Here is an 11947-nt window from a genome sequence, read left to right as displayed (position 1 = left end):
GACACACTAGCTACTCAAACAAAACTGGAGGTGAATCCTGAAATCTGGCTAAGTCTGAAATCCTAAAGCCCTGAAATTTGGCTAAGTCTGGATTCTTGAAGCCCTGAAATTTGGCTAAGTCTGGATTTCTGAAGCCTTGAAATTTTTGAGAATCTTTACCTTATCTTGGGGAGGTCTGAAACCTATCTCAAAAGATTCATTGCATATATTAAAATATATCTTAAGTATAAGGAATATACGTCAACTTATACTTAAATGATATATTTTAAACCCCTTTTATTTCATTTATCTCGACATGCACACCAAGATGCACGCGCAGTGCGATTTCATGGAGGGTGCTCGCGATGCCTCCATGGAGCGCGTGCACCTCCATGAGAGGTGCAGCGCCCCCATGGAGGATGCACATGCACACACCTCCATGGGAGGTGCGCGCGGCACTCCCATGGAGGACGCACGTGCACGCACCTCCATGGGAGGCACGTGTGGTGCCTCCATGAGAGGCACGCTCGGCACAAAATCTTTAATAATAATTTTTAAATTTTTTAAATTTTTTCTTTTATTTTTTTTCTTTTTTGTTATTTTTTCAATTTTTCAAATTTTTGTGATTTTTTCAAATATTTGACTCTAAAATTCTAAGGTCTAATAAAATTCTTCTTCTCTCGACTCTCGAACTATGAGTTTGGGAGTCAAAAAAAGTAGGGGGTCCCCATTCCTAGTGAAGAATGGGGCGTGTGTTGTGGACACCACAACAGGAACCAGTGCTAACTAAGCTCACTCAGTTGCCAAAGGATTTTTGCAAGTTTGTAGTGTTAACCGAACTTCTGTTGGTTAACAAAGGAAATCATTTCTAAGTTAGTTTCTACAGAGCTGGGTCAGCTAACAAAGGATTTTCTTATTTTGGCATATTAAGCTTAGTTGATTTACCTATTGATTCCATCCAACTAAGGTGATGAATATTGATTATTCTTAGTTGTATTTGAGCCAAATTGACAAAGTGAAAGATATAAGTATAAGGCCAAGTTTTGATTTCAAAGTGTTTAAGTATGAAGATGTGATTGATGATTTAATGATGAGAAGAGGAAGCGAATTTGAAGGATAAGTAGAATATCCTTGTGGAACAACAAATTTATATTCGATCAAGAAGGATCAAGTACAATCTAGAATAAAGATCTATAATCAGCAATTTAGTTGCATTAAAATTAGGTCATCTCATTGTTACTCTCTAACCATTGTAGCAGTGATCTAAATCTCCTAACAGAGTTGGCTTAACAGTTATTTGCAAATTCTCTAACAAGGTGGCAATTCTATTGAATTATTCTCAAGACCTCTAACAAGGCCACTCCTAATAGGGTGATTAAATCCTTTAATAGGTTCACACCTAACAATGTGTTTTGTAACCTTTAACAAGGTTGGCTCCTAACAGGGCTCACTTCAAAAAAGTGAAAATAGTAACTAGTTGCAATTGGTGGTTTTTTCCAAATTGGGTTTCCACATTAAATTCTGGTGTCAAATGTCTTCATGCTATTTTCTTTTATGTATTTGCAACTAAGTTAAAGTAATGGTAATCATAGATAACATCTAAAGGTTTATATTCTAATCATTTACCTTTAGCTAATCCAATTATTACCGAGTCACAGCATTCTGTATGTGCTTACCGAACTCCAGTAGTATTTAGTTTTTCAGTTTGCATTTTATACTGACATCTAAGGAATCTAGAATTTATTTTAAAAGTAACTAATTCACCCCTCCCCTCTCAGTTACTCCTCTTGTATTTCTAACTATATATATATATATATATATATCAAGAAAAAGGTATATTAAAAACTTATTTAACAAATAAAAAATAAAGAAAATCGTTCTGATTAATTAACTACACTTACCTTTCTATTACATACCTTCCATCTTTTACTCCTAAAATATTGACTATTATTTCTCTTCCCTCCTTATTTGGTGGACCTCCTTTTATTTATGCATTTCTTTATTAAATTTATTTCTCATACTTCTGCAATTCCTTCCATTCCTATTTATATGGAGCTGCTTGTATTTTTTGTTTTATTATTTTCATTTGATGCTAGTTTTCTCTCCATAATGTTATTTAAATACCATCCCTATGTTTTTTTCAAGCTACATGACTTTTGAGTGGTGTTTCCCATTAATCCAAATATTAGTTTGTTATAAGTATCATTTTCTAGTTTATTATTTATTATTCTATATGTTTGTGTTTTATATATGTTTGTTGGTTATTATGTTTGTTGCTATTTAATAATATGGAATTTAAGCAATTAATAAATGTAGATTTCATATTGCTTCTTTAATCAATTAATAATTATTAATGCTAATTGATAATATTTAATTATTAGTTTAGTTCAATACTAATATTTATTTATTTTTCTATTATATAAATTTATCAATCAATTAGCTATTTTTATTAAATGATTATTATTAGAGGGGATATTACATTTAGAGCTATATGAGAGCTCAAACCCTTGATTTATATAAACTGGTCTATTTTGACAAAATGGGTCCCTAGGACACAAATGAAAATATTTTTCTGAAATTCTAAAATTTTTGAAAAAATTTAATTTTTTAATAGGGGTCTCTTTTCTGTATTTAGGGTTTTGGGTCTAAATTCATGGCATATATATCCAATCTTGTTGACTAGGTCAAAAATCAAAATTTAAAAAAGAGCATTTAATGATTAATTTGCATTTAATTTTCACATGGTTCATTGTATGATGTGATTTTTCATTTGGGTTATTTTTTGGTTATTATTACTCCTAACAATTAGATTTTGAGATCTAAACCTAGAGTTTGCATAAGACATATCTATCTTGTATTGGTTTTCTTGTTGTTTGCTTGGAGATCTTGTTTGGTTTGTTAGATTAGTGGAGTGATATGCGCGAGTTGCTTTGGATCTAAGGTATTCTTATATATCTCTATAAAAATTTGGACTATAGAATTAAAAGTGAACCTATCGTGTGTTTGGCTTGAGTATTTTACATGCTTTCATAATTCAAATTTTGATTGGTGTTCTAAAATTGGACCTAGATTTGATTTTTTGCATACATGTTTCACATAGTAATTAGGCCCTATGAACACTATTTGTGGTGATCTTGAGAGAATGGGCTTCATTCACTTTCTTTACATGTGAAGCTCTTCTTGAAAATAGATTGCCTTGTAGGTACAGAAGGATTTGATATTATTTCAGTGTCTCACTTGGTGTGTCTTTGACATTTGTTGGTACTTTCTCTCTTGAGATTGGTAGTGATTATTGTTGACTTTCCAAACCTTGGTGAAGTGATTTCAAATTAGAGTGCCAATGAATTTGTTTCCTATGTTTGGGTGAGGTGAAGAGGCTAGAGGAGTATTCTCTATTCCCTTTTGGGAACATCAGAAACTTGGAACCCTTGAATCCGAACTAAGTCCCCATGTAGTCAAATTTTGTGTCTTCCTTGATTGGAGAGGGTTGACTATAGTGGACACTCCCTTTATTAGATAAACCACATGGACAAAACCTTAAGCGGTAGTAGCCACTTTCACAGTGGTAGCAACACCCGCTATATAAATGTCCTTATGGAAGAAATGTCCACAGGTGTAGTCTTTTTTTGGGCTATCAAATTTCCTCAACATCTTCGATTATTAAAATTCTCAGAATGTGTCAAAACCCTAGTGCATTAGGATTGGATTTCACCCACTTGAGATTGCAAGAGTCGCAAATATTGTTGGAATACTTTAGAATAACTGAGAGGGGGGTGAATCACTTATCCAAGGTCCAAATGTATAAATAAAAAATTTCACAACTTAGTGAAACCATTATACATTTATCATCATGCATGCATCCATAAGATTATGAAATCACTTAAAACTTGTAGGTTATTGTCAAATTAATTTGCAAAAATGTAAACATGAAACATAACATATTCAACAACACATTTGACACAATGATTTATGTGTAAACCTAATTTGGGAAAGACCACTAGTAACATGCTACCCTTTTTTCACTCTTTTGAAGTAATGCCCTGTGAAAGGTCAACCCTGTTAAAGGTTACAATACACATTGTTAAATGTGACCCTATTAAAGGATTTCAATCACCGTGTTAGGAGTAAACTTTATTAGAGGACTTTAAACCATTCACTTGGAATGTCACCTAGTTAAAGGATTTACAAATGATTGTTAAGTCAACCTTAATCGAAAGGATTTACCCTAGACTGATACAATTATTAGAGAGTAATAGTAAGACTTGATCTGATAACAAATTACAACTCCATTTGCATATTTTAGATCTCTATTTCAGTCCTCCATTATGCTTGGCCTTCACACATTTTAGCTCTGACAGCTTGTTCACCCTTCAAGCGTTCATATCCTTAAGTCTTCTTACTTAACATGCCAATGCAGATTTTTTTCTTAGGTCACTTGATGAAGAAAAACCCTTGACTCTATGTCTTCCTTAGCTTCTCTCATATGAAAAGCCTTGCTTTTGACCAGCCATTCCTATAATAGGAAATTAAGATATTTTCTTGCTCCTCCATCATCCAATTTAGGGTTAGGACAGATTAGGTAGGATACAATGAAGGTACCCCATATTTCATATCTTTTCTAGAAACTTCTCCTTCAATTCTCTTTGAATTCACCTCAAAATGATTTACCTTGAATTATGTGCTACTAGCTCATCAATCTTATCTTCCACCTGGTTCATACAATCCAAGAAAACAAACTTTTTGTCTTAGATCCATCGAATTCACGATCTTTCAAATAATGTAGCCACTCAACATTAACTTGCTTCTCATGCTCGGCACATACGATGTTGCTCAGCATCCTCTGTAAAATCACTTGGCTTGAACTAAAGTTTATTGGTGCTCGACATCAAGTAAAATTTACTCGACATTCACTATTTTGCTCGACATACACTAGAATAGACTTTTACTTGGCTCCAACTGATTTCCTACTCGGCTTGCACTGACTTTTCTTGGTCCCTACTTTCCACTCAATCAAGCTTGGTAGAAAAACTTTGTTTAACTTGTTCTTCTATACTTGCTTAGTGTAACCAGCCTTTGTAACCTTAAGTAGATTATCAATACATCATGTTATCATTGTCTTAATTGATTCTTGTACTCCTTTACATATCATAACTCAACCTTTCCTCTAAGTGCTATTGTTACATCTTTTGATCAAATCCTCTTCATCAATCAAATAAGTGATAGTACTTAAATCATATAAGTAGTTATCTTACTAGAAAATAGTAGGTTTTACATTAGTGACAAAAAAATGATTGAAACATATTGATCATACTTGTATCAATTTGTTCTCAACAATCTCTTTCTTCAATAGAGATGACCATTACTAAGAACCATAGTGCAGCCCAATTTTTATTTTCTAGGACTATGTACATGATTGAAAAATATTTTGAGAACATACACAATAGTGGTTCTAAGGATAAGAGTCATACTAAGACAATATTTTTGTTTATGCGCAAGGTTTCTTTGTCCCTTTCTCGTTGCTTGTAGATGTTTTCTTGAACTTCTTGAGTGTTGTCTTGTGTGCCTAATTTATGATAAAAATATATTGATGCATCTAGTTGGTCAGTTAAAATGAATAAGAAAATTGAGTTCCCAAGTTGAAACCTCTCTCGATTTGTTATTCTTTCATTTTTAGTCCTCCTTAGTTGATATGGGTCAGATTAGGTCACTTACCCCATTGTTGGAAGCTTGTTTGCACCTTGGATTTTTGTGTTTTGACCTCTTGAACTAGTAATCTTTGATTTTACAAGTGACCTTTCTTGGAGTCAATGAGTTAGAAACAATCCTTGTTGAGAAGACAAGCCTTTGGATTATTTGATAACACACTTGGAGAGTCTCAATAATCTCTTGTCCATTCACTTCCATTCAAATTCAATTTTAATTAATTTTAATTTGGGTAAATCATCCTCCTAATCCATATGTGCTATGGTATTCATCCAAATTAGGGGGCACCTCTGTGGCAGTGTCGATTTATGCTAATTGGAAAAATTATATAACTTATCATCTCTCTTTTGGAAAAGTGAATGCTTTTACTATCCTAGTTTGGTACTAACATTTCTTAGGGTTGTCCTATCACCTAGTACCTATTCTTTCTTGTTGGTTACAACACGATATCAAGTAGATCAAGGAAAGTGATCTCAAGTAGTCTTTAACCAATTACCCTTAGTTCAAACTCGCCAAAGACGTAAGGGAAAAGAACCTATATTTGATCAATCATCCAGGAACAACTCAAAATTTTGGTTTGATCCCAAGAGTAACCTTAGTGAGTCGAGTACACCCTCAACACCTTCTCACTCTGATATGGATATGAGTTACAAGATGACTCGATGAGAGAGGGAAGAAATGGATGAACACCTTGATGACATAGTTGAAAAATATCAAGATACCATTTTCTTTGGCAGTTCCTCTCATGAAAATTGACCAATCTCACCCCTTATCTCAACTAGATATCTGGATGCACACCAAAGGGGTGAAATAAATAAGAGGCAAGCCTATCAGGAAGAGCGATCACAACATGAAATCCAAGATGATGAACCTCATGGCCCTCATGTGAATGCAACATATACCAATAACTTGTTTAGAAATTCAAGACCAAGTTCACCACTCAAGACACCTTCAAGATACAGGAGTGAAAGACTTAAGAGAATTGAACAAAATTCCTAGATGAACAAGTTGCAAAGGAAGATAAATTTAGAATCCTAGAGTTGGAGAGACAAGCCTTGTTGGAGATAGAAAAGAAAACCTTCTAGGAAGAGCATGATAGACTCTTGGTTGAACAACTTAATGATAAATTTAACAACATGTGTGTTGGTGGTGGAAATAACTCTCCTCCATCCACCCCTCCTAAGGCTCCATGAAGTGGAAGACGTTTAAGAACACCTTCACAATTTCCTAGCCCTAGAGGAAGAGGGGCTTCAAGACATGATCATTATAAGAGACTGACACCTCCTAGGATTTTAAGACAACCTTCACAACGTGTTCATAATGGTTCATAATATGGAGGAGGTAGTTCAAATTTTGACCATAACTCTCAAGATTTCATGAGAATACAACAAAATTATTCTTTCCAAGAGTTTGTGGAGAAGTATATATATCAAAACAAAGATGCATTCCTAAAGAATTTAATTGATAAGGGTGCTAAAGTTCCCTAAAACTATGATGTAGACAAAAAAATTAGGAGGCAAGATCTATCTTTGGAAGAATAGTTTAATTAAGTGAAGAGTATGATGGAAAAGTTCATGGCACCTAAGAGTTCCTTCTTACTTCATTTGATTTGTCCTAACCCTTTTGATAAGAGTGTTGATATTAAATACTTTCCTAGAAAGGTTGAGATCCCCCAATATGACAAGTATGATGGAAATGGGGATCCAAGTGATCATGTGTGTCAATTTTATACCATGAGCTTTGAATTTCACCATGAAGACTTGTACCTTATGAGATTTTTTCCAAGGACTATTAAGGGTCAAAAAATGGAATGGTTCACCAACATAACTCCTCCTCTTAAGAATTTCAAAGAGCTTGTTTAGAGATTTGTTCAACACTTCGCATAAAACCTTTCAAGATCTATCACCCTGTTGGACTTTTGTAACATGAAGCAAAATCAAGGAGAATCCTTTGTCACTTTCTTGTAAAAATGGAGATGACAATTCTCTCGCTACTCTAGGACTATCCCTGAAAAAGAGAAGATTGAAATCATTATTAGCAACATGATTCCCAAAATTCAGTATGAAGTTAAGAAGATGGTTTTTGAGTATTTTGACATGATGATTGAAAACGCATTTAGAATTGAGGATGTTTTGAAAGAACAAGTAATTTTGGCCAAACATGGAAACAATAACAACAATGGCCAAAGTAACAACAACAAAGATAAAGGAAAGAATTCATATTGGAATAGAATTAAACAAGTGGTCAATGATGGAGTTGTGGACACCTCCAAATCTAATGATCAAGGTGTCCTTCATTTGGTTAGTGCTAATCAACAAGGAAGTAAGCCTCTTACCAAGATAGCCAAAGAGAGAAAGGCAAGATTTTGTAACATTTGGTGAATCATATGATGACATATTGACAAATCTTATTTCTCACAAATTGGTGCATCCTTTTGATCCTGCAAAGTTTTGTATACTTGAGGTTAAGCCATGGTGGTGGGATGAGAAAGTCTATTGCAAGTTTCACAGTGGCATTGGACATGATGTTGAAAACTATGGGAAACTCAAGCATATCATTTAAGATCTTATTGAGAATGGTAAGCTTCAAGTAGATGGATTGAATAATAATTCTAATTACATGGCCTTCAAAGAACCTTTGCCCAAGTATGATAAGGAGGAAACCTCTAAACCTAAGAATGGAAAAGCTAAGATCAATTACACCTATGCAAATGCAGAGAATGTTGCCAACCTACTTGAAGTAGTAGAAGAGAATTTCAACATGATGATAAATAAAGATCCTTATGGTTATAACCTAGACATGGACTCTCCTCCTATCTTTGATGAAAAACCTATCTTGGTGCTAAGGGGTCCTCACTCTAGAGTGTTATCTCAAAGTCTCAATGTTGTCACACAAAGTTAAGGTCCCCCTTTCATTAGAGGACCTAATTCAAGTCAACAAAGTAAGCCAAAACAAGTGACATCTAAGGTTGTTACCTCAAAACTAGTAGTCAATCCTAAATCAAACTATAGCCTTGTTGATGAGTTGCAAAGAACCCCATCTCAGATTTCAATCTTTGAGCTCTTAAATTTGTCTCCAAGACATAAGAAAGTCCTTGAGGATGCTTTTCATACAGAAAATGTTCCCAACAATTTGGATGTTGATTAGTTCCAAAACATGGTTAATCACATTGCTAGCCCTCATTACCTCACCTTTTTAGAGGAAGATGATAAATCTTTGTGCCACCCACATAATCTTTCTCTCCACATTGAAGTCATGATTCACAAAACCCATGTTAAGCGCTTGTTGATAGATGGGGGTGTTGGACTTAATATTTGTTCTTTGAGTCTTTTAAAAATGATGGGTTATTCTTAAAGATGATATGTTATTCTTAACAAGTCATAGATACTAGAAGAAATATCACTATCAAAGCCTATGATGAGGCTAAAATAAGTTGAAAGGGGTTGATCATCCTTCCTATTAGGATTGGCCCTGTTGAGAAAGATATTTTATTTCAAATAGTTGACACTGGTCTCCTTGCATACAATATATTACTCGGTAGACCACGGATTTGTGATATGAAAGAAGTGTCATCTACCTATCATCAGTGTGTTAAGTTCCCTTACAAAAAAATAGATATTTTTATACTTGGGGATAATACTTTATCTATTAACTCAATTTCAATGAGTGCTCGTGTTCCCCTCAATAGGGAAGCATATGATTTTGACACAGCATTAGTTGAATGTAGAGACAAGTTCAAATCAATAGACCTTGGCATGGGAGGGTATCAACTCAACTTCCATGTAGCATTACCAATTTCACCTAGGTCTTATGGAAAACCTTCATAAGAAATGAGACCTTCCTCTTCAGCGATGACATTATTTGACACATATGTACAATTATCAGTACCTATTCAAGATGAGAAAGAGGATGTAGCTATTAGAGACTAGATTTATAGAGATGATAGATATATGCACAATGAGAACTTATCTCCCTCTCCTAAGGCCTATGGAAAAGGGTATACTTTTGTCAAATAGATGAGCTATCCTGGACATGGCCCTCCAAGTCATATATTGGATGCTAGAGCTAAACCCCTTGATCATGTTCTTTTTGGATGCAAGTCTAAGGAGATGGTTGGCCTAGGATTTTCAAATCATAATAAGAACACTAATCCTATTCTTGAGAAGTTGGATAGTGAAGATGAACTAGAATATATACATAATTTGGAAAATTAGCAAGTTATGTGTGAAGATTGGGTTCCTTCCACTAGTCCCCTTTGGAAAAATTTAGATAATGCAGCCACTCATGAGATAGTTGCAATTGTGGAACAAAATGAATCAAGTTCAGATAGTTTAAAGGAAAGAGGTGTTACCCTTGATGATATTCAAGCTTCCACATCAAGGTGTTCCAAGCCTTCATGGTTTAAGAACCCTAGTAGAAGTTCATAAATGATCTCACATGAGTATGAATGGGATTCCTTCTCAAAGCCTTCCATAGTTGACAAGTATGTTGATATCATCCACTCTTATAGTTCTCAACCCAAGGTAGCTAACGAGTCATGTGTAAGATTAGAGGATTTGAACTCACATGTTGCCTTATTGGGAAATTCTTCGCTTGTTAGGATGAATCTTGATTTGGGTAGCTTAGGAACCTACTTGATAGACTCCAACTTTTCGGCCACCAGTGATGAAACCATTCACATTCACAACATTGAACCATTCATTGAATTACCCCTTGTTCATCCCAAACTTATTGATTGGTCCCAATAATATCAAGAACCTGAGATCTTAATGTTTCAAAATGACTATGAGATAACATGTTACTTGAATGTCATTAAACCTATAGTCTCTTCCACCAATGAACCTGCTACTAGCATGATAGAGCTAGACATCAAGTGCCTTACTCACAAAATAAAAAGAAAAGAAAAGAAAAAGAATAAGAGTTCTGATGGTGAAAATCACTGTGTGGCAGTGTCATAACCAAAAAAGTAAAAGAAAGGACGTATCCAAGGGTAAAAACCTCTGTGAGGTGCCTAAGGATGAGGTACTTGATTGTCTCCCTAGCTATTTTCAAGATATATCTTTAGTACTTATTGAACCAACACAAGCAGTCAATTTGGGTATGGATGAGACTCTACAAATGGCACACTTATCTCAATCCTTTTCACCATAAGAAAAAGAATCTTACACTAAGTTCTTACAAAAAAAAGATAATTTTTCCCCTGGACTTATTTAGATATGCCAAGGTCGGACACTAATCTTAACATGCATCACTTATCCACAGCTTTGGGTGTCAAACCAATTAAGCAGAAATTGAGAAATATACATCCTCACATAGCCCTCTTAGTGAAAATGGAACTAGAGAAACTACTTGGTACAAAATGCATAAGGGCTATTGACTATGTTGAATGGATATTAAACATTGTACCAATTTCCAAGCATGAAAAAACCATTCAAGTTTGCATAGATTTTAGAGATGTCAATAGAGCATTCCCAAAGGATGACTTTCCACTTCCCACTATAGACATGATAGTGGATATGACCATGGGTTATGAGATTTATTCCTTGATGGATGGTTTTTCCGTATACAATCAGATTAAGATAGCTCCTAAAGATCAAGAAAAGACAGCATTCACTTGTGCATGGGGTACCTATAGTTGGAACATTATGCCTTTTGGATTAAAGAATGTAGGAGCCACCTACCAATGATCTATGATCACTATTTTTCAGGATATGATGCATAAAAACATGGAAGATTATGTGGATGACACCTTGGCCAAGTCTAAGAAAAGAGACATAGAATTAAATGACTTAGAAGTCATTCTAGATCACATGGAACAATTTCAACTAAGGTTAAATCCTAAAAATTCTGTAGTTGGAGTTACCTCTGGAAAACTACTAGGATTTAGACCTTGAAAAAGTCCAAGCAATCATGGATATACCACTTCCTAGAAATATCAGTCAAATAAGAAGTCTTCAAAGACATCTTCAATCCATAAGGAGATTTATTTCACAGTTGGAAGATAGAGCTCAACCTTTTAACAAGAGCTTACAAAAGGAGTCAAATGTGTATGGAATGAGGATTGTCAAAAGAGCATAGATCAAATCAAGAATTACTTGGAAAATCCTCCAATTTTAATGCCTCCTATCCTAGGGAAACTACTTATTCTATACATTTGATAGAATCTTCCTTAGAGGCATTACTAGCTCAACTTGATGGACATGGGAAAGAAAGAGCAATATACTATATTTGTCATACTCTTGTTTCATATGAGGTTAACTACACT

This window comes from Cupressus sempervirens, chromosome 6 (assembly GCF_028749045.1).
Source record: "Cupressus sempervirens isolate cs-2001-9-10 chromosome 6, ASM2874904v1, whole genome shotgun sequence".
Lineage (NCBI taxonomy): Eukaryota > Viridiplantae > Streptophyta > Pinopsida > Cupressales > Cupressaceae > Cupressus > Cupressus sempervirens.
Note: the sequence above shows the minus strand (reverse complement) of the source record.